This window comes from Thamnophis sirtalis, unplaced genomic scaffold (genome assembly GCF_051295495.1).
Source record: "Thamnophis sirtalis isolate CommonGarterSnake01/CBP01778 unplaced genomic scaffold, rThaSir2_p1.2 scaffold_5, whole genome shotgun sequence".
In the NCBI taxonomy this organism is placed as follows: Eukaryota; Metazoa; Chordata; class Lepidosauria; order Squamata; family Natricidae; genus Thamnophis; species Thamnophis sirtalis.
This window is the reverse complement of record NW_028261385.1, coordinates 85,339,269-85,362,984: the sequence shown is the minus strand read 5'-3', so window position 1 is coordinate 85,362,984 and position 23,716 is coordinate 85,339,269. Positions and strand designations below refer to the sequence as shown.

The following is a 23,716-nucleotide window of genomic DNA, read 5'->3' as shown; positions in this document are numbered from 1 at the left end:
CCCTCGCTTTAAAAGGCACCTTGCATTGGATTCCTGCCTTCTCCTTCAAAAGTCCATCTCTGGGCGCCTTCTTTCCATTTCTTCACCACCAGCCCCGTTTTGGATCCGAGTAGAGGGGAAAGTTACTGGCTCCGTCAAGGTGGACCCGAATTCGCCTATTGGAAGGGAAGCGAAAACGGCTGAATGGAGACAGAAGGGGAGGAGAAGGGACCCCACACCCCACCTTTTTAAAGAAAAATGTACTTGGGGGTTGTTGAATTTCGGCTTGTGAATGTTTGGCGCGTTTTCCCTTGGCGCCTTCTGTACCCCAGTTGCAGAGAGGGGAAGCATGGGCAACCCAGCCTTTGCATGTTTTAGGAGCAAGCGTGGGTGGGTGAGGAGGGCGGGAAGGAAGGCACCGTGGCCCAGGTTCCAGCGGCTCCTAAGTCAAAACGCGGCTGTCTGTGTTGGGATTGCACTCCGGAATCGGCTGGGGATCGTGGCGCATCCTTTTTCGTCCGCTAGAGGTTCCCCGGGAGCGCGGGATTGAGAACGCGGAGGGAGAAATTCCCCCCCCCCCCGGGAAATAGGGTTCGTTTCAGCCTCACCTCGGGGAGAACGGCGCCCACAATGTGGGGTCTCTAAGGCTTTCTCTATTCCTCTCCCCCCTTTCTCATTTCTGAACTGGGGCTGAGGGAGACGTACGTACATACGTACGTTTGTGTGTGTGTGTGTGTGTGTGTGCGTAGACAGCGAGCTTTGTGCTTTCACTTCTGTGATTTACTCTGGAAAGCTCGCTGTTTTCATATTTGGGGGGGGGGGCGTCGGAGGTAAACCCCATCCGTAGTCGGCATTTCTCTCAGGTTCTGACCAGAGGGGCAGCTTAATGTTTTAGAAATAATGGCTTAACTTTAGGTGTGATATTTGTTAATTTTTCTCAAAGAGCATTTTAGGGTGACCTATTTTTTTTTAACATGGTAGAATATACTTGGGAGTACCAGGAGGAAAGGTGAGGAGGAGAGAAGGAGAGAGTTTGGTTTTACTCCCTAGCTGTCTCTTTGCAGAGAGAAAACAAATCTGTATGCATCCATCCCATAGATTGGAACAGATGGGCAGTTTGGTGAATGCTTTTTTTAAAATCCTCTGCACATTTTTATTTGATTAGAATATTCCTTCTGTGATCTTGATCTACTGGCCCAGCCCCTTGCTCCTTTTCTGCCACATTGCTATGATGTTTATGCAATCCACACATAGGGAGTTTGATTAAACCCTTTCTGATTTCTTCATTCTCAGAAGCCCACAAATGCTTTCCCAATGTTGGCTGAATAGCATCCAAGAATGAAATTGAATATGGAATCAAGCATACTATAAAGGAAAGTCTTGTGCCCTAAACTAGTGGTAGCACTCATGGGGAAGAGTGTGAGTTAAGAAAATTCTGAAGAATCTTCAGCTTGTAACCAAATGCTGGCATATTGTCATCAGCCATTGAAATCTTTTATTTCTTCTGGTTATTCGGCATGAAGCTCTGGTGCCCAAAAGCTGTTGGCACTTTTCTTTTGCTTTGCCCCCAAATAAGAAAATGTGGGTTCCAATGTCCAGTATTATGTCACTCTGTGGTTTTCGTTTCTCTGCAAGAAAATCATTGTACCAACATTTAATAAATACTTTAGGATTGCCAGGAAACCCCAAATGAAAATCACTGGATAGAGATGGCAAGAAAAAAATAGGTTTTCTCCAAAGGGCTCAGCTTCCTTGTGTCTAGACAGGTGATAGGGTCAACTGAAATGATCCAGGAGTGATTAAGTTGGGAAAAACAAACTGATTTATTAATCCAGTTCTAAAAGTTGTCTATATGTACAGATGCACACCCACACATGCACATATATACTGTGTTATGAAGCATTGCTAAAAGCCTTATTTTCACTTATACCGAGACCAGAAATTTGCTTTATTATAACTAAACGTGCTTGATAGGTTACAGAGCCTGAAGATTATACTCTTGGAGATTCAACATGTGAACAAGCCTCATTGAATTTAGTAGACTTGACCGATGAATGCAGATATGTAGGACTGTCATATTACTATACTAATAATGGTTGGGATGATTGCTTTAAGATATGTTTGTAGTATCTAATCTGATTCACATGTGTTGTATGAAATACCATGCATGCTTAAAGCTCATTCATCTAACATATAAGGGAGGCTAATATACTCTATAAAAACTGACCTTTTTTCTGAGTTAAAGGTTTAATTGATATTAACTTGTATAACTATAGCACATCTTCATAGCATATCTTAATATGGAGAAGGTATTAATAAAGACTAATACTGTCTTTGATATATGTGATGTACATTGTGACCAGGCCAGCTTAATCTTAAGCCAGTAGTTTCAACCAGTAGTTTCAATCAGTCAGGCTTGAAAAGCTTTTAATTTTCAGAGATCCTTGTGACGTATAATTTTGTATGCTGTATAATAATCACATTATTGATTGCCTTTATCAGAAAGCTGTCTGCTGTTTTATGATAAAAGGCTTAAAGACAGCAACAGATGAGCTGAAGTAATTTTGTGACTTGCTTTCTTAAAATATTTGTGTCAGAACTTAAGAGGGGTTTCCCCCTCTCTTTTTTTAAAGCTCAATTTTATTTGAAATTTTACTGGATCATTTTTATACAAATATAGTGAAACTTTGTCTTGCCACAAAACTTGGAGAGATAGGGGTGAGTGGGCAGAAAAGGCTGTTTTCATTTTGATACATTTTTAGTGTCTTAAGTGTGAAATTCATCATATGGAGATAACTATAAACTAAAATAAAGTATTATTGTTAACAAAGAAAAATTAAATGGGCTTCTGGAGTGGTTTCAGGGGGAAAAAAGAAAACCACATGAATTAGACCTCAAAGCTGCATAATTGGTTCCCTATTGTATGAGTGGATAACTAGAGAATACCTCTGGTAAAGCACAAGTTAGGTAGAATGCCAGTTTTAGAAGGAAGGAAAGGAGTAAGAAAATACAGAGTCACTTTCCTGTGCATATTTATTTAATTGCATTTCAGTGAGAATTACTTATCAGAAGTATTCTTATAGTTGCAGCTTGAGGGAAAGAGAGCAATCTTTCTAGAAAAAAAATCAGGATGTGTCTTCACTATCAATTGCCAGTGCTGTGCTAAGGCGACACCCATTACAGAGAGCACAATAAGAAAAATGGCCTTTTGGCATAGCAAATGGGAAAAATGGAGGCATATGTATTTCCCAGTGTTATGAGTTGGCTATTAATTATTTTACTTGGCAGTCTTTGTTTTCTAAGAAGAAAAGGAACTTCATTTATCTATGATTTTTTTTAAAAGCGTCTGTCATATGCTCTGATGTTGGCTAAGATCATGCAATTGCTTTTAAATTAGTCAGATTCCTCCAATTTATTCTTTATTTTGCTGTTTAGGTAAATGAGTAAGATGCAATATGTCTGTGTTGCTTCAGTAAAATGATACATCTTGCTGCATTTATTTTGTGTCTAGACATTCTATGAAAGGTCTCTAGGTGGAAATGTTTTCCTGTGTAGAAAAAACAGAGGAAATACAAACTACAAGAGATGTTCTTCTATGACATCTAAGCTATCTCTAAGCCCTATAATCCATTTAACAGGTACCAGTGAATTAAACTGAACATTCCAGGACAACATTGTTAAGTTGTAAACTATAATGGATGTGGTCTTAAGGCTCTCCTAAGACATTTTGTTGCCTGAAAGGAGAGGCAAAATGGAGTGCACAAGTTGTGTGCTGGAACCAATCAGACTGGCCACTATTTCTCACCATAATTAGTATGTTTTATGGTACTGAGCACAGCAGGCTAACCCAAGGCTATGTTTTGTGATGTATACCATATGAGGATGGTATAAGATTTCTTTCCACTTGCGGATAGCAGCCATTCTCTGATCACTAGTAGGGGTTTTCTTGCATAATCTTGATGGGTGAAGAAAGTTGGTCTCTTTGCTGCAAGAATGCACCTTCATGTTATTGCCCAAAAGTGGATCGGCACACAGTATACAATTGAATTGAATACTATACTTTATTTGACCAGGTTTGATTATATACACAAGGAATTTGTCTCCGGTGCAGTCTCAGGTGCAAAGCAACAGAATAATGGTCATCATCATCATCCCAATAAGAGCGGGGAATAAGAAAGAGAAGAGGGAATAATAGATAAGGATGAAAAATAAGGCTACATCTCTTCTACGTGGTAAATACACATAGCTGTTAGATAGCACTGTGAGAATTAGGTGTTCAGCACAGTGATGGCCAAGTGGAAAAACTGTCCATGTGTCTAGTTGTTTTGACCTGTAGTGCTCTGTAACACCATCCCAAGGGGAAGAGTAGATAACAGTTTATGTCCCGGATGTGAGGGTTCTGCAGATATCTTCTGAGTCCTCCTTCTGATCTGCATATTATACAGATCACCTATAGAAGGCAGGCTGGTTGCAGTTGTTTTTCTGAAGTCTTAACTATCTACTGGAATCTGTACCAGTCCTGTTTGGTTGCTGTATCAAACAAGACAGTTACAGAAATACAAATGCCAGACTCAATAACTCCTCTGTAAAACGGTTTCAACAATTTATGAGGCAGTCAGAAGTTCCTGAGTTGACACAGGAAGAACATTCTTTGTTGTTCCTTTTTAATGCTGTTTCTAATCTTAAATATTCATTTCAAGTCCTGGGATGTTATAGAACCTCAAAATTTGAAGGACACTACTGCTGATACTATGCTTTCAAACATAGTAAGAGATGGTAAAATAGAAGGGCTGCTCCTAAAATTCACTTTCATTTGTACAGTTTTAAGCATATTCAGCTCCAATTTGTTAAAGCTGCACCACAGGGCCAGTTGTTCAACCTTCTGCCTATGGGCACACTCATCACCATCTGCAAACTCCAGAATTTACAGAGTTCCCTTGAGGTGCAGTCATTGATATAGAGAGAAAAGAGCAACAGAGAGAGTACCGGTATACATTCCTGAGGGGCACCGGTGCTCATTGCCCAGGTTCTAGATGTAGTTTTCTGTAACTTCATCTGTTGCTTCCTATCTGTCAAAAAAGTGATTATCCACCCAAAAGTATTTATTTTTATTTTATTTAGTTTGTCAAACATGTGCAAGATAACAGGTATAAGTATAAACATGGACATGAACAAGGGAAATGAGTACAAATAAATGGGGACAACTCAAAGTGAGTTGAATCTTTATTAAACTGGGTATCTTCCAGATATGCAAGTTGAGCTGTTTGACTATCCTGGGAGAATTTATGGCATTTAGAGGACACCAAAGCTGCATTAGAAGATTGCATGGCGCCAAATTAACATTTATTTATAGACCAAAGTTGATGATTTTTTAAAAAATGCACAGCTGGTTCTATAAATATACTGATTCTCACTTAAATGCAATTCCAGAAATCTATCAACCAATGGAATAGTTTGCCTTCATAAGTTGTGAATGCTGCATCACTGGAGGCTTTCAAAAAGAGACTGGACAACTATTTGTCTGAAATGGTATAGGGTCTCCTGCTCGAGCAGGGAGTTGGTCTAGAAGGTCCCTTCCAATTCTATTCTACTATTCTATGTACTATTTCAATATTTTAGTCCTTTATCATTATATTGTACAACAAAAGCTACACAAATTTACCAGCTATCATGTGAAATCTTTTCAAGACTATATATGTATATACACACAAACATGCCCCACACACATATTATAGAATGATTCAAATCTGTAAAACACTATAGAATTGAACTAATTAAAATAATGCTTAATTAGTAATTATGTGTTAATTTTAAATGATCATTATTATCCAAGGCAATGTAAAACTAAGACATCACAAAGCTAAAATAAAACAGCTAAGATGAAAATAGAGAATATAAATATAGACCATTTCTGGGTCAGTTAACATAGACTGTTATTAAAATTCCATCCAATATTATATGCTCTGCACCAAATTTGGCTACTTTATGAATTGTGGAAGAGGTGATATCTAGAAGTAATGGGCCAGCAAAAAAAAAAAGTTGATGTTTACAGGCTAATAACCTTGGGAATGATGGGTCAGAAGTACTTCTAAAAGATATACAGCGAAGGCAGACAGAGGTGCTTCTTTCAATTTGTCCTCTAATCACAAGGTAGGAAAATTCTATGAAACATTTTTTTTCAACAATTTCAGGAGACCTGGGGGTGCCTTGGAACATTTATCTATGTACGTGTGATAAACTTCCAAGTACCACTGAATATCTTCAACTTTCACTAAAAGGAAGATTTGGCACACATGCAAGATCAAATTATTGTTCTATATCCATTATATGCTGTCTCAGGAGAGTTCTTGCCTACTCATCATCCTCCAAAAATATGTGAAGGAGAAAAGCCAAGTAGCAAATAGCATGTTTCCATATCTAGGTCTGTTGAAAAAAGATATAGTCTTAAACAAATTAAGTATGGATGACTATATCTTGACTTTCACCAGGACTGCCTACGGTCACAGCCCAACATTTGAGAGACAGGGAGTTATCTGAAAAACAGCTCTTTAAAAAAACTGGAGGACAGAATGACATCTAGAGGGGCAAAAATCAGAGGGCCTCACTGAGCTTGTAAAGAATTAGTGCTAATAGCTTAGCATCAAAGAGTTTGAAAGCTACTGGTGTGCAGTAGCTTTCTCTAACTTGGAAAAACTTTGAAACAGTAGTGGTTATTCTTCTGAACATATAATCTATATATATATATATAAACGTGTGTGTGTGTGTGTGTGTGTGTGTGTGTGTGTGTGTGTGTGTGTGTGTGTTCCAGCATAACTGGAATGCCTTGAGCAATTTCAACCAAACTTGGTACACAGATGACTTACTCCCTGGAAACAAATACTGTGGGGATAAGACACCCCCAATACCCCTCAGGGTGTGTGTTCTGTTAAGATACAGCCTGTTGTGCCTTAAAATGCCTTCTATTGTACAGCACAGTGTAGGTAACCCTAACCCCAACGGCTTTACAGTACTCCATAAGGGGGCTACCTCTGGTAAGGGGGAAAATATAACATTAGAAATTACGATTTTGGAGACACAGGGAAAATATGTTTAACTAATTTAATTTAATTGTTACCGAAATCAGGGCTCAGGGAGAAATCGCTCTTGCCGTCGCCTCTTCAGGAATTGCAGCAACGTTCATGGAAGAAGGGAAGACAGCCTATTCCAGACTTATGTTGCCACTTGACATCATCATTCCTGTTTAATGCAGGATTGGGATAAATAAATACCCAAGCAACACCGGGTTATCAGCTAGTAGTCATACATTTTCCACTGTGCTATAAATATGAATAATTCAAATATATAAAGCATAGTGTTTGTACATTGAAGTTGGTTATATGTTTGGTTTCTTCAGATAAAACAATTTAGATTTTTTAAAATATAATTTATTTACATCTGAGTCCCCTTGCTTTGATCGAAATAAAGTAAGCCAGAAACGTGCTTTTGTAACAGTTTTGGTGGCAAACACAGATCAGTTATGGAGGATTTTTAATTTTATAAATGAGTTCAGGAAATAGAGTCAAATAGTGGGCATTGTGTTTATAAAAACTACCTAGCACAAAAATGTATTTGTATAAAACTGGAGTCTACCATGCTGAAATGTTTTTATTAGCTTAAATGAGATTGTGTATGAATCTGAAGTAATTTTGATTGATCATATTGATTTGTGAGAAAAGTGTGGAAATAGTCATATGGCATTACATTTATTGAAAGAATAGTTATGATAAAATATGTTATTTGAATTTGATCTTTCTATGTACTTAATTTTATCTGAACACATATTCATATTTTCTGCATTATAAATGGCAGGTTCCTAGTTGCATAGGGTAAGGTTTTTATCTTTAACATGGGAATTTATCAGTAATTTCTTACAATGAAGTTGTAAATTGAACCTTTATCTACCATTTTGCACATTACATACATTAGTCATTTGTTTTCTCTTCTATTGTGATATTTACAAAGTGGGATTTTTTTTTTGTAAAGTGAAACTGTTGCTTGGGACATGTATATTAATAGAGCCTAGTTTGTTTCTCAACAAGCTTAACAGATAACTTCTTTTGTTACATGTTTATACTGTAGAGCTCATTTATTCCTAATATATTATTCTTCATGAATGATAAAGATTGATTTTTGAGAGGGATTTTTTTTGGAGGGGCCCCCAGAAATTTCTTTTTTAACTTTGTGATAGCCATCAATTTATATATCATTCGAGCTGTAACTTTGGCCATGTTGACTAAGGATTATGGATTTTTTCCCCCCAAAACTTTTGGTTTCCGGTTTTTGAAGACAACTGTTACTCCAAACTGGGAGAGGAAACTTGTAATTAATTGAACCATTAAGTTCATATATTTTAACCAATTCTAGTTTTTAGAGAAAACAATATTCTATCATTGTAGTTTATCATTTACTTTTGTTTTAAAAATACATATACTTTCTGGAAACAATGCTCAAGGAATAACACTCAGTTTTTTCTCATAACAAGAACTTGCCAGTAAGCCAATCACTAAAAAATATTAATATATAATATTTATAATATTATGTAAATATACAAAATGTATAATGGTTTTCTTCATGTGCTGTATTCCATCTAGAATTTCTCACCAATTCACATAACAATAAATGTGCAACCTATAAACTGCTTGAGCTGCTGTTTTCATATTTAGTTGCTAGTTTGCTTCCGAGTGTGATTCAAGGTGATGGTTGCTACCTATGAAGCCCTAATTGGCATAGGACCTGGTTATTTGAGGGACCACTTGTCTCCCATTGTATTGGTCTGGCTATTGTATCTGCCAGGCCAGTTTGTCCAGGTTCCATCAGTTCAACACTACCACTTATCAGGACCCCAGAAGCATGGCTTCTCCATAGTAATGTCTGCACTCAGGAATGAGTTTCTTCCAAGGTTCAAACAGCCTTCACCCTTTTGGAATTTTGAAGGCCTTCAAAGACCTGGCTTTTCACCAGACCTTTAATAATAACAATTTATACCCCTTTATTCTTTTTCTTTGTTCTTCTCTGGGTTTGTTCTCTTTTTTAATGTGCTTTGCATTTTTTTCTGGTTTACATTTTTTTTCCTATTTATAAATTGTCCAGCATTTACATAGCTTCAAAAATAAAATGGATAAAATACTTTTTTTTAAGCAAGCGATGATCTTTTACTGAACTGTGTAACTCAGTGGTTCCCAACCTTTTTTTGACCTTACCCCACCTAAGCATCTCTAAAATCCTGATCCCCCCCCCCAGACTTATAATTTTTACTTTACTCAAAAAGTGAACTTTACTCATGTGGAGGAAGCCTAAAAGGCCATTAACTTGGTTTAAACAAGGTTCACGTTGCTCCCATTAAAAATTGCCCCCCTATGGGGCATGGGTCCCACGTTTGGAACCACTGGTCTAGCCCCAGTGGGCCCTGGTCTTATTGTGGTCTAGATACTAATACTGCACCTATTTTTGTATTGTTTGTGATCTGTGGCCCTCTGGCTAATACTTTGTGTGGAGATGGCCTGCACTGTTATTCATCTGATTACTAGCTTAGTTCTGTTTTGATTTTTCTGCCTCATGCGCAAAATTGTTCTTGGCATGTTTGAATGACATTTTAGTAACCCTGTATTCTTGTCACCAGAATGCCAGCCATTTTGTTTTGTTTATGTTCCTTTCCTTCTTCCCCAGAAACCAACGTTTGAAATAATATTTGCAATCACACTGATCAGAGAAGTGCTTCTGATGAGAAACTAATCTTGAATTCCCTTTGAATCCTGAAGCTGAATCCTGTCTGCTTTGCAAAGAAATTTCTTTCTTTTTATTGATGCGCTGCTGGCTATTTCATTAGACTGTTTCTTGTAAAATTTATGCTGCATGGGAATAACTTCCATCTTTACACTATAACTTAGAGGAGTAATGTGCATGCTGTTTTCTGGTAAAACAAATACATAAATTTGTATGACTATCACCATTATGATGTGTCAGAAATGTATGTATGTTTATTTAGAGTCTATTTAGTGTAGTGGTGAAAGCTAGAAGCTGGTAAACCATGAGTTCGTATTCTACCTTAGGCACAAATTAACTTAGGTGACCTTGGCCAGTTGTTTTCTCTTAGCCCTAGGAAACAGCTTCCCTGTTGATTTTGCTTATCAGAAGGTCACAAAAGCTGATCACATGACCTTGGGATCCCGCAACTGTCATAAATATGAGTCAGTTGACAAATGTTTGATTTTTGGTCATGTGACCATGGGGACGCTGCAATGGTCATAAATGGAAAATGGTCATAAGTGACTTTTTCAGGGCTGTTGTAATTCTGAGCAGTCACTAAATGAACTGTCGTATGTCAAGGACTACCTATAGCTAGCATATGTCTTGAGTCAAGAGTGTTGCTGAAAAGAATCACATTTCACAGCATTCCTTCAATATCTCTCAAATTTCCAAGTTTCAGTATCTCCTCTTCATCTCTTTTTTCAGCAATAGCTGGTGAACCTCCAGATTTAGCACTTTCATTATGATTTCAGTAATAATGGAAGAGCACTGATCTGTGTAATTCAGTAGTTTTAGCTTTTGAATTATCATATTTTTCACTCTGTTGAATTCCAGGTGGGGGAATATCTGGGTGAATCCAAGTTTGTAATCACTTGTTGAATCAATAGGTATTTTTGAAGAAGCATCCTTTAGAAATCTACTCAATGCCTCTCTTTTGTTCAGAAATGTCAAAATATTACCTGTCTTCAGATATAATTCCATTTTTTGATCAAATGAGTTGCTAATTTTTTAAAAAAGTGAAGAAACAACACAATGTCTCTGAAATCAACATTTTAATGCCATTGGATTTGTTATTAATAATGTATGCTTTATTATGCTGCTAAGCAATTATGTTGTTAAAATGTAAGTATAAGCCTGTGAATATTGACAAAAAAATCAAATGTTATTCTTTGAGCAACAGGGATGCTCATAAACAGCACTTTTTATTTCTTTTATGTTAGCACAATGTTATCTTCATTGCATTGCTGTCCATTATCTTATAACCAACAAAAGTACTTTTTACCTAGAAATGATTTTCTATGGCATCTTCATTAAATGTTTCACTTTGGATCATAACACTGAGGTATATAGTAGTATTTGCATCCTTTCACAACCTTTGAACGTCACAAAAATGTTTTATGTTTTTTAAATTATCTATTTTAATAGAAATTCAGTGATTGCACAAAGACCCCTTTTCTGATTAACAGCTCTACTCTGAATTAGTTCAGAAAGCATTTGCTATTTTCCACACATTTCATATACTGGTTGGAAATTCGGGGGAGAAGAACAACAGTATGTGAATGTGGAAAGATGCAGAATCCCTCCCATTTGTTAATCTGTTGATTATTACCAGGAGAATGTACTGAAAGTGATTTGTTTCTGGCCAACGATAAAGCCAAAAAGGTGGTAGTTCAGTATGGTAGTTTAAGCAAGATCAGTTTTGTGAAATAAATAAAAATATACTGGTTATATATAATACCAGCTATATTTAAAGTAATTTTTCTGCTTATTTTTTTCTTCTATTCTAGGTTTTGTTGTTCCAAATATTTATCCATTATAGGGTGATGGGTTTGTGACTTTGCATGCTGGAAAAACCCATCTCCCGAGTCTTCTGCATGTTTTTAATCAGAGACTTAGAAGTAAATATGGTTTCCCCATTGACTTTGCTTATCAGAAGTTTGCAAAAGGTGATTGACCACAGGACATTGCAACCATCATAAATATGAGTCAGTTGCCAAATTTTGATCAAATGACGATAGGGATGTTATAACGGTCTAAAAAATGTTCACAAATCACTGTTTGCAGTGCTGTTGTAAATTTGAACAGTCACTAAATGAATGATTGTAAGTTGAAGACTACCTGTATTGTGACAATGTAATCTTGGATATGGTAGAGAGTACTGTGCAAGCTTACAAATACTTTAGTCTATTGGTTTGATTCTTGGAAATTCACTGAATTATTGGTGACTTGAACTATACAGTCTCTTTCTAAAGCAACAAATAGCTTTCTGATAATAAATGAATTAGGTTTGTATTTTCTCTATTAAGTGCTACACAATATTGCTTCAGACAGGAATTGCAGGAATTCGATTTATTTCAGCAAGAATGGAAATACGATGGATATTTACATGGCCATGGTGATAATGTGAGCATTTAGCAATTGAAATAAATGTTTCTAGGTATTGAAAACGTCATCTCTGATAGAGGATCCACAGTCAGACATTCTAGGCACAAAAATAAATAAATCTAAAATGTAATAGGCTTTACATTTTAGATCCAAAGGCTTTCCCATAGTCACTTTGGCTAACAACAGTACACAATTGAGCCCAGAATTCATGTTGCTAAGTGAGAAATTTGTTTTACGTCTTTTCTTGCCACATTTGGTTAAGTGAATCACTGCAGTTGTTAAATTAGAAATATGGTTGTTAAGTGAATCTGGCTTTCCCATTGACTTTGCTTGTCAGAACGTCGCAAAAGATGATCAGGACACTGCAACTGTCATAAATATGAAGCAGTTGTCAAGCATCTGAATGTAAACCATGTGACCATGGGGATGCTGCAATGGTCATAAGTGTGAAAAATTGTTATAAGTCAAATTTTCAGTGCCATTGCAACTGTGAATGGTCACTAAATAAATTGTAATTCAAGGACTAATGTGTACCAAGGACATATCTTCCACTTAATAAAAAGTATTTATGTAAGTCATTTTCTTAATCTCCACTGGTGCTTTATTATCTCTCATAGACCAGTTTCCAAAAAATAAGGCATTTCTCTAATTTTTTATGTTGGTCTCTTTCCTAAATTCCTCTGTCCTAATCCCACCAAGATAGTTTTTTTGTCTGTGGAAAACACTGGCAGCATCTGCTTTGTGTAATAGCTCTTCCCCCCCTGCCCCCCTAAGATTTGGATGGACTCAATTTTGTAAGGCCTGGCTGTTTTCCAGGAGATTTGGGCTGGGAGGTTAGGTGGGGTCTGCTGTTGGTGTGCTTCTTTGTTAGGCAACAGGAGTTATTATTTGCAACTGTTGATTTTAATCTTTGTGCACTATCCAAAAGGATGGATAGCAATAGCAATAACACTTACACTTATCTACTGCTTCTCAGTGCTTTACAGCCCTCTAAGTGGTTTACAGAGTCAGTATATTGCCCCAACAATCTGGCTCCTCATTTTACCAACCTCGGAAGGATGGAAGTCTGAGTCAACCTTGAGCCTGGGAAGATTTGAACTGCCAAATTGCAGGCAGCAGGCAATCAGCAGAAGTAGCCTGAAGTACTGCATTCTAACCACTGCACCACCATGGATAGCTTAAAGGGAAGGCCTTCTAACTCCACAAATGCAATTTTGTACACAAATTCATTCTAGCTGGGAAAATACCATCATACTGTAATCAAGTCAGTTCACATTGCTGCTTGTCTTTGTCTTCTTCCTTTTCCCAGAATTATAGACTTCTCCAGAGAGCCAGGTTTTTGCATAATGTGTCTATAGTATGATAATTTTCTCCTAGTCATTTAGATCCTGACTGACGATCTGGGTTGATTCCAAACTGCAATATTCTATCCTGCTTCTTCAGAGTCCAACTATACAATACAATAGCAGAGTTGGAAGGGACCTTGGAGGTCTTCTAGTTCAACCCCCTGCCTGGGCAGGAAACCCTACACCACTTCAGACAAATGGCTATCCAACATCTTCTTAAAGACTTCCAGTGTTGGGACATTCACAATTTCTGGAGGCAAGCTGTTCCACTGATTAATTGCTCTAACTGTCAGGAAATTTCTCCTCAGTTCTAAGTTGCTTCTCTCCTTGATTAGTTTCCACCCATTGCTTCTTGTTCTACCCTCAGGTGCCCTGGAGAATAGTTTGACTCCGTCTTCTTTGTGGCAACCCTTGAGATATTGGAACACTGCTATCATGTCTCCCATAGTCCTTCTTTTCATTAAACTAGACATACCCAGTTCCTGCAACCGTTCTTCATATGTTTTAGCCTCCAGTCCCCTAATCAACTTTGTTGCTCTTCTCTGCACTCTTTCTAGAGTCTCTCAACATTTTTTTACATTGTGGCAACCAAAACTGAATGCAGTATTCCAAGTGTGGCCTTACCAGGGCATTATAAAGTAGTATTAATACTTCATGTGATCTTGATTCTATCCCTCTGTTTATGCAGCCTAGAACTGGGTTGACTTTTTTGGCAGCTGCTGCACACTGTTGGCTCATATTTAAATGGTTGTCCACTAGGACTCCGAGATCCTTCTCACAGTTACTACTATTGAGGAAGGTACCACCTATACTGTACCTGTGCATTTCATTTTTCTTGCCTAAATGTAGAACCTTAGTTCTACTAGTTTTTCCATCTAGTATAACAGAGAAAAACAGCCTGCATAAATTCTGATTTTTGTAGATATGGATCATTTGTGACATCTGAATATCTTTTCCAAGATCTTCATGGCTACAGGTAGTCCTTAACAAGCAGCTTTTCCCTGCTTGTCAGAAGTTTGCAGATGATGATCACATGACCCTGGGATAGTGCAGCCTTTGTGTAATATATGCTGGTGGCCAATCCCTTGAATTGTGATCCTGTGACCACAAGAATGCTACAGTGGTTGGGGTACACACAACAAAAAAAAAATTGTACTTCAATGTTTTAATGATTGACAAATGACATATTTGTGTTTTTTTTAAAGAAAAATAAAAAAGTTCTGTTTAAAAAAAAAAAAAAAGAATGCTACAGTGGTTGTAAGTGCAAGGACTGGTTAAAAGTCACTTTTTCCAGCAGTGTCATAACTTCAGCAGGTCATAATGAATGGTCATAATTCGAGGACTACCTGTACTCCACTAAGAATGGAATGTATTGTCCTAGAACAATAGAACTCATAGAACCTATACTTGTTATCTTGTACATGATTGGTAAACAAACAAACAAACAAATAAATAGATTGCTTCCTAATATTGTCATTTTCCTTTGCTTGATTTTTGAAGAGCCAAGATTTCAATCTTGGCAGTTTTTCTGTGTACTGCTTATATGTTTCTAGCTTACTTCCCTTATTCACTCCTAAAATGGTTTTTTGTATGTACTTTGAAAAGCACAATTTTAAACAACATCTCAATTAGAAAAGATTAAAATCAGAATTTGTTTTGAAGGGGAGTGCCATCAACAAGACATATCAGAACTACCACTAATTACTGTGATGATAAGAATTACTTTCATCTTATCTGATGAAAGATAAAAGATAAAATTATAACAATATTTTTTTTGTTGTTTAGTCCATTTGAGAAAAGTGTAATAATCATAGTTGTTAGTTTAATTCAGTGCATAATAGTATATCTGCTAGTAAGCTAGGCCCAGGAAAATCCTACCCCCCCCCCCCCAAAAAAAAAAATCCACTTCAGATGAAATGGATTTACGGTAGTTAAATATTTTTCTTTTTCTTCTCAGTGAAGTTTAGGGCAACTCTTTCTTCAAAGTAAAGCTTAGTTCAGCATTACATTCAAGACCTAGAAAGCAAGACCAATGAGAGCTGGTGGAAAAGAACCAAAGAATGCACTGCAGAGCACTTAAACACATCAAAAGTAACAAGCCCACAATTCAACTTGAGCCAAAGAGCCTTTTCCTTGTTTCCCCCTAATTACACATTCTAGAACTCTGCACATTAAATGTTTACTAGAACCAATTTGAAGCCTGTCAGGGCTTCCCTTGAGCTTAATGGAGCTTATTCCTAGGAAAACGAGCATTTCAGACCTAATTATTTGAATGTTCTAAACGGAGACAAAATTGAACAATTCCAGAATAAATTATTTTAGTTTGTTCTTCTCCCTAGTATAGCTGTGGAGGAATCGTTATAGTAGCCTAATTTAAATTCTTCCAAAATGCAGTATTCTCAAAGCAACAAGTCTGGTTTCTATGATTAAAAAAAAATGGGGTGTAAGCCATAATTTTAGAAATCTTGATCCCAATTTTGTTTCTTATTCTTCCCCATAGTCTGTTATGTGCAATATCTCTATTTATTTCTATTTGCAATATTTCACATCACCTTTTTTTTTTGCAAGTGGCTGTACAAATTGAATGAATGAATGAATGAATGAATCAATCAATCAATCAATCAATCAATGAAGTTTTGAGTTAATTGTACATTGCAATGGTGATTAGAAATACTGTTTTCCCGAAAATACGACCTGTCCCGAAATTAACGCCTTGCCACATTTTTTGCGTGGGCAAAATATAAGCCCACCCCTGAAAATAAACCCCTTGGACAACCCCCCTCCAGCCAGGCAGAGCCCCGCTCACCGACCTAGCGGTATCTTTTTTTTTTTTTTCAAATATATTTTATTCATTTTCACATTCCATTTTACAGTCACTTATATACTGGATATTTGCTATAAGAACAGAAATAAAAAAAAAACCACAACTCATCATTCACAACCCCACCTGACACTTCCATCCTCCATACACCCCATCTTCCCCCTCCAACTTTCCTTTCCTCCCTCTAACACTCCCCTCCTACTTCCCTTTTCCCTCAAACCTTCCTTCTCCCCTTACTCCCAGCACACCCTCCTTACATTCCTCTTACTCCTTCCTTACTCCTCCCTCTTCTTTCCCTCTACCTCCCTCCTTGGTGTATTCCTTTATTCAACTGTTGTTTATTAATATAATATGATAAAAAATAAAATAAACCAAGAAAAAAAGAATATAAAGAAAGAAAAGAAAGAAGAAGAAGAAAAAAAGAACAACCGTATACAAGTGCATTCTTTTTCTTATTGAGACTATATTAACACCCACCCACCCACCCCCATAAATCCCCATCCCTAATCCTCCCGACTTCCCAGGGCCCACACCTGGCACTGCCCTTTGTCTAAAGTATCTTATGATCGTATAGATTAAAAATAAAAGTAATATATTAAAAAAAAATAGATAGAAAGAAAATACAAATTATCTAAAGGAAAAAAGAAAAAAAAAGGAAAAAAAACAAAAGAAAAGAAAAAAAGAAGAAAAGAACTCTTTGTATTAAGCTCAGCCCCCCATCTTTATTTATGTTTAAATAGTGTAAGTCATTCTATATGTTTTTTATTCTCGTCTCATGCTTCTTTGTTATTTACCCCAACCTCCTGTAAACTCTCCAGTTCTTCTTCCTTAACCTTATATTCAGATAAACATTTATACAAATTTGTATAGACATCAATATACCATCTAGCTCAAAATAATCTCACCAAACTTTCCCTTCTAGTAAAATTTAAGCAGCGTGGATCATTCCACACATTCAAATATTAATTTTCAGAAAAATAATCTCATCAAACTTTCCCTTCTAATAGGATTTAAACAGCGTAAATCATTCCGCGTGCATTTTACCCTCGTCCCTTGCTTCTCTAATATTTACCACTATTTCCCATAATCCCTCCAAATAATCTTTCTTAACCTTATTTTCAAACAGTAATTCACACAAGAGTCAAAATTTATACAAATTTGTGCAGACATCAATTTACAATCTAGCTCAAAATAGTCTGACCAAACTTTCCCTTCTAGTAAAATTTAAACAGCGTGGATCAAATATTACTTTTCACAAAAGTCAGTTTGCATTCTATCTTAAAATGATCCCATCCAGCTTTCCCTTCTAATAGGATTTAAACAACGTAAATCATTCCGCATGCATTTTACCTTCATCCCTTGCTTCTCTGATATTTACCACTATCAAATTTATGCAGACATTAGTTTAAAATCTAACTCAAAATAATTTCACCAAGCTTTCCCTTCTAATAAAAATTAAGTAGCATGGATCCTTCCACATATTCAAATAATACTTTCAGCAAGAATCAGTTTACCTTCTATTTTAAGATGATCTCATCAAACTTTCCCTTCTAACAGAATTTAAACAGCGTAAATCATTCTGCATGCATTTTACATATATACATTCAGCATCACCCCACCAATATCCAATTCCGCTTTTTCTACCGGAGAGAGGTCGCAAACCCCCATTCAATCCACAACTTTGACAAATATTTTAGAATGTCTAAATCCTCGCTCTCCGCTTTTCTACTTCTCCGAGGGAGGGAGAGCTACCCCCTCCATCTTGCAGCCATGTGGTCTGTTGCTTGCCTTCTCCTTCAGCTTGTCTTTCCTCTTTTCCAAGTGAGTCAGGAAGTCCCGCCTTCAAAGTCTTGTAATAGAAATCTCGAGCCTCCGAAACAGAATTGAGACGAAGTCTTTGATTCTCAAATGTGACCGTAATGCCGGCTGGGGCCTCCCATTTATATTGAATCTGATGATTCCTAAGCTCTTTAGTTAAGAAAGTATAGTCTCTTCTTGCTTTTAACATTTGGGATGGTATCTCTTTGAAGACAATCACATCCTGGCCATCAACTCGCAAACTATTATTGTGAAACTTTTGCATGATCGCATTTCTGGATTCTTTTGTGGAGAAATATATAATTATGTCCCTTGGGAGCTGTCGCTGTTCCGCTACCAACGAATTCTGGCGATAGATTTTCCGAATCTGCCAATCAAAATTAAGTCCCGGGCTTCCCACCGCATGGCTGAAGGCTTCAACAAAGGTCTGTTTCAGATTCTCTCGCTCCTTTTCGCGGAATCCTCTGACTCTTATTGCAAATGCCTTCTTGTTAAAGTTTATCATAACGAGCTGTTCTTGAGTATCTCTAATTTTTTGTTGTAAAGTTTGAATATTAGTGGTCAAATTAGAATTAGCCTCCTCCAAACTTTCCAATTTATTCTCTATTTCAGCGGTATAATCCGACAGGGCAGACACGGCTACAAACGTATTCGCCTTCATTTGGGCAATTTTAGACTTTAAATTACCATATAGCTCCAATAAGCCAAAACCTGCATAATTCACTTTGCTCACTAATTCCTCAAGGACAATAATATAGACTTCCAGAGAACATCAAGTAAATGGCTTCAATCTCAAACTGCTGTTGTACCAAGTGATAAATGCTTCTCTGCTTGGAAGCTGGATGCCTAATTTTCTTCGGTGTTAAAGTTAACAATGTTAACTTTATTCCATATCACTTCCCCATTTTGGGGGAGTTTATTGAATAGGAAGTCAACAAAAAGTAGGTTTTTGTAAGTGTACATTCTCTTGGGAGCTTCAGATTTCTAATTAGTATATATATTTTTTACACACATGTTTACAAACACCTGTGTGCTGCATTCACAGTTAAAATAGGTGATGACAACATGCAAAATGGCTCCCATCAGTTTGTTTGTTCTCAAGATTCCCCTCCTTCCCAATGCTTACTTAAAAAAGTGTAACATTTGCAGAGTCTTGGTGAGGCTGCCTTCAGAGAACATTTCAATTCCCCCCCCCCCAAATGTGTGTATTAAGATTACAATTGAAAAAGTAAAAACTAATCAAACAAGTCTACTAAATTATCGTTATCTCTGAAGAGAGAACAAATGCACTTCTTCCCCGTGACCCGTCAAAAGCGCGGAGGACAAAATCGCGCTCGACGAAAGCGCGCATGTGACGTCATCACAGCGCGACGAAAAAAATTAAAAAATTAAATTAAATTAAAATTAAAGCAAGCCGATTCACATAAAGGTAAGGGTTAGGTTAAGGGTTAGGTTAAGGGTTAGGGTCAGGTTTAGAGCGTTAGCGTTAGGTTTAGCGTTAGGTTAAGGGTTAGCGTTAGGTTTTTCATTACGTTAACGGTTAGGTTTAGGGTTAGATTTAGGGTTAGGTTAAGGGTTAGGTTTAGGGTTAGGTTTAGGGTTAGGTTTGGGGGGGTTAGGGGAAGGTTTTAGCTTTATTTTTACATTTTTTGATCACAGCGCGATGTTTTCGTCGCGCTGTGATGACGTCAAATGCGCGCTTTCGTCGAGCGCGATTTTGTCCTCCGCAATTTTGTGGTGGAACCCTTCTTCCCATTTCTCATCTCTCAACTATTAACAAAGCCTTAAAGTCTTAACATTCATTCCTAGTTAACAAAAATCCATTAAATGCTACTAAAGATAACTGCACGACTATTTTAAACTTGATCAAACAAGCCCAATCTGAATTCCTTTACTGTACTTTGAATGATCTTAGAGGTAATTTTTTCTTTTTAAAAATAATGTCCTCGATCCTGATTGTTTTTATCTTCTCCTTGTCATCTCTTGGCAAATCCTTCAAAGTTGTAACAGAGATGTTTATTAAATCTAGTTAAAAATATATATGTCATTCTTCTGAATTAATACTTGTATGTCCTTTTCAGATGTGAAGACATTAATCATTTTCACTTGTACATCCAGTTTTATTTGATGTAGCTTCTGTAATAGTGTTTGTCCACCATCTGTCTGTGATGTTAGGTATTCTTAAAATTAATTTCTCAGTCCATGAGACTCAAATGTCCATAAAAGCTTCCACTGTTATAATGTATTAGCATGTCTAATCTGAATGTTTTTCTCCTTTAAATAAGTTTTAATTTTATCTGGTTTCCTCTAATGTCCAACACTTCAAAGGGACACTTCAAAGTCCCTTTTTATCATGTTATCTTTATTGAACCCAAAACAGTTATCTGCTTAAGGATTCTGTTTTTCTTCCTATACTGCTTAATTTTCTTTGCATCAGAACACCAATTGCTATAAATGTGGAAAACTCCAGGAAAGTATAGGTAGTCTTCAACTTACAACCAATCGTTTAATGACCATTCAAAGTTATGATGGCACTGACAAAATTGACCCTGGATTCGTGTGATCAAAATTCACTTGGTAATTGGCATGCATTTATGATGGTTGCAGCATCTTGGGCTCATATGATCACCATTTGCAACTTTTTTACGGGGCTTCCAAAAAGAAATGTCAATGGGGTAAGCTGAATTTGCTTAACAACCAAGGGAGTTACTTAATGACCCTGGCAAAAGAGGTTGCAAAATTGGACATGACTCTCTTAAAAACTACATTGCTTAATGATGGAAGTTCAAGTGCCAGTTGTGATTGTAAGTTGAGGATTATTTATGTTATGAATTGAGATGGTGGTATTTATATTGCTCTAAGATGCTCAATGTACTGCTATTAATCTTTTTCGAATAAAGATAGTGTCCAGAATTTCTTTTCCCCTTTCAGCTGAAAATGGTATTGAATATACACCCTGTTGAAACTAACACCGTGAACTAACCCTATAATAACTACTTGCCCTTGGGTGGTGGCCTAAAAACATGTTGAATTGCACAAGGTATATAAACCTATGGGGTCATATTTCTTTCTTGGCTGCACTGAAAGGAGGAGCCGAGGTGGCGCAGTGGTTAGAGTGCAGTATTGCAGCCACTTCAGCTGACTGCTTAGCTGCAGTTCGGCGGTTCAAATCTCACCGGCTCAAGGTTGACTCAGCCTTCCATCCTTCCGAGGTGGGTAAAATGAGGACCCAGACTGTGGGGGGCAATATGCTGACTCTGTAAACCGCTTAGAGAGGGCTGAAAGCCCTATGAAGCGGTATATAAGTCTAACTGCTATTGCTATAAAGAAAGCAGGAGTCACACATTGCACTAAGTCATGTTGTGATTTGTTAAGAAATTAAAGCAGAACCCAGTGTGGAAATCCATGTTTTTAATCAACCTTTTAATATTTATACATTTTGGTGTTTAAATTTTAATGTTTAAATAGACAAAATATTAATTTTTGCATACTATATTTTTCAGAGTATAAGACACATCTTTCCACCCCCCCCCCAAAAGAGGGTGAACATTTGGGTGCATCTTATACATCGAATGTAGCTCCCCCATCACCACCAGAGGCCAAAAACGTGAGGCATGGCAGCAGCGATGGTCTGTGGCAATCTCTCCAGCTTGGAACAGCTGGTTGGGGGGATTCCAGCAGTCCGATCCATCGCCAATCAGCTGTGCTGAATCAGGCTACAATGAGTGCTAAAGCTGACCTGGCTGGTCAGAATTTGTAGCAGCAATCACATTCAGAAAGCACAGTAACTGATTCAGCAGGATTCGAAATAATAATAATATACAATACATTACCAAAAGCAGGTTTCCCAAGGTCACAGTAAATACAAGCAAAACACAAGCAGTTTCACTTTCAGTTTTTTGCTAAGCTAGGGTCCTTCCTGTCTCCTTGTTCACACAGGAAATTCCAGAGTCCAAATAGCCCTCATTGGCTGACTTAGTTGCTATGCCTATTCATTGGCTGACCTTGTTACCATTTGTCAGCTGAATACAATGGATGCTGGTAGGCAGAGGAAGAGGTTTTTTTCTTCTTATTTTCCTCCCAAAAAACTAAGGTGCGTCTTATACTCCAGAGCATCTTATACTCCCAAAAAAGGTATTCAAAAGGAATAGCAATACTAAAGAAAGCCAAAACAACTGTAATGTAGCCTATATTAAATGGTTTAAACTAAGGAATAACATTCTCAAAAGTAGATGATGGTTTTAAAATATGAAAAAACATTATTTTGAATTTACTGGTACACTATAAGAAAATCATGCATTCTTTGTGTGTGTGTTTGTGTGTGGGTTACTGTATAGAACAGCGATGGCTAACCTTTTTCCGGACTGAGTGCCCAAAGCATGCATGCACCTGAACACCCAAAATTCAATGTGTGTGCAGCAACAGCGCATGTACCTCGCCCCTGCGCATGCATGCACAGGCCCTCTGCATGTGCCCCGTCTTCGGTGAATGCGCAGCAGAGACCTGAAGACCAGCTGGTTGGCGGGAGGCACATGCGCATGCACAATGGAGCTGAATTGGGGCAATGGCTTGTGTGCCATCAAAGAGGGTGAACTGGGGCAATCGCTGTGTGCCACCTCTGGCACATATGCTCTAGGTTCACCATCACGGATATAGAAGGTTACATTTAAAACACACTTACACACATCAGCTCAAGGTGGCATACATACATAATATTCCTCCTATTTTCCTGAGAACAATAGTCTTGTGAGTTATGCTGGCCTAAAATCACAAGGCACAAACTGACTCTTTTATTTCCTATTTGATTTACAGTATATTCTATTTATAAAAAGAATAGAAAAATGTGTGAAAGAGCTTTGTTTAAAATGAAAAGTAGAATAATTTAAAATATTAACATTTGGTTTCCATTTTTTATTTATCTCTGCATAGAGTGGCCTAATTATCTTTATACACATTTCTTTCTTGATAGAAATATGAAACATACTTAACATGAAATATATGTATAAGACTGAATTAATGTATTATTATTTTTTCTTGTGCATAGTTATTTGTTTCCTTTTGTTAAACATATTTTCAAAGCTTTATTGAATAATGTATGTTTAAACAAAATCAGATAAATAAATTGTTTCTCAACTCAGGTAAATCTTTTTACTTTTATCCCTGAAAAAATATTTTTGAAATATTGTATGTTATGAGTTGAGCCAAAAAATACCAACCCATGTTATTATTGAAGCATTTATTACTATAAAGATGAGTTTTAGGGTGATAAATGTGTAAGATAAAAATAAATTACCTAAAAGGTCAGGAATGGAAAATGTTTTTGGGAAAACATCACAGACAACAGTGGGCTGATTTAACTTCCTTTTCATAGGCTAGTTTGCTCACAAAGGGAAGTAATTGTATTTCAGGTTATACATTTTCTAGGGAAAGAATTATGACACTAAAATTGAGAATTTATCATAAAGTGGTCATTCCTGAAGAGTTGTGGAATAAATATTTATAATGTCAGACTAAACAGCAAGGGAATTTTTATTGTAATGTGTAAAAGTTATTATATCTCTATATTTGCCTCATGTAAATA

At 36.9% G+C, this 23,716-nt stretch overlaps 1 protein-coding gene across 1 annotated transcript in view; it reads left to right on the top strand.

Moving 5' to 3' along the window:
* Positions 1–23,716, top strand: part of LINGO2 (leucine rich repeat and Ig domain containing 2) — a 773,861-nt gene that overhangs the window by 583 nt on the left and 749,562 nt on the right. The gene's annotated exons all lie outside the window — the stretch shown is intronic.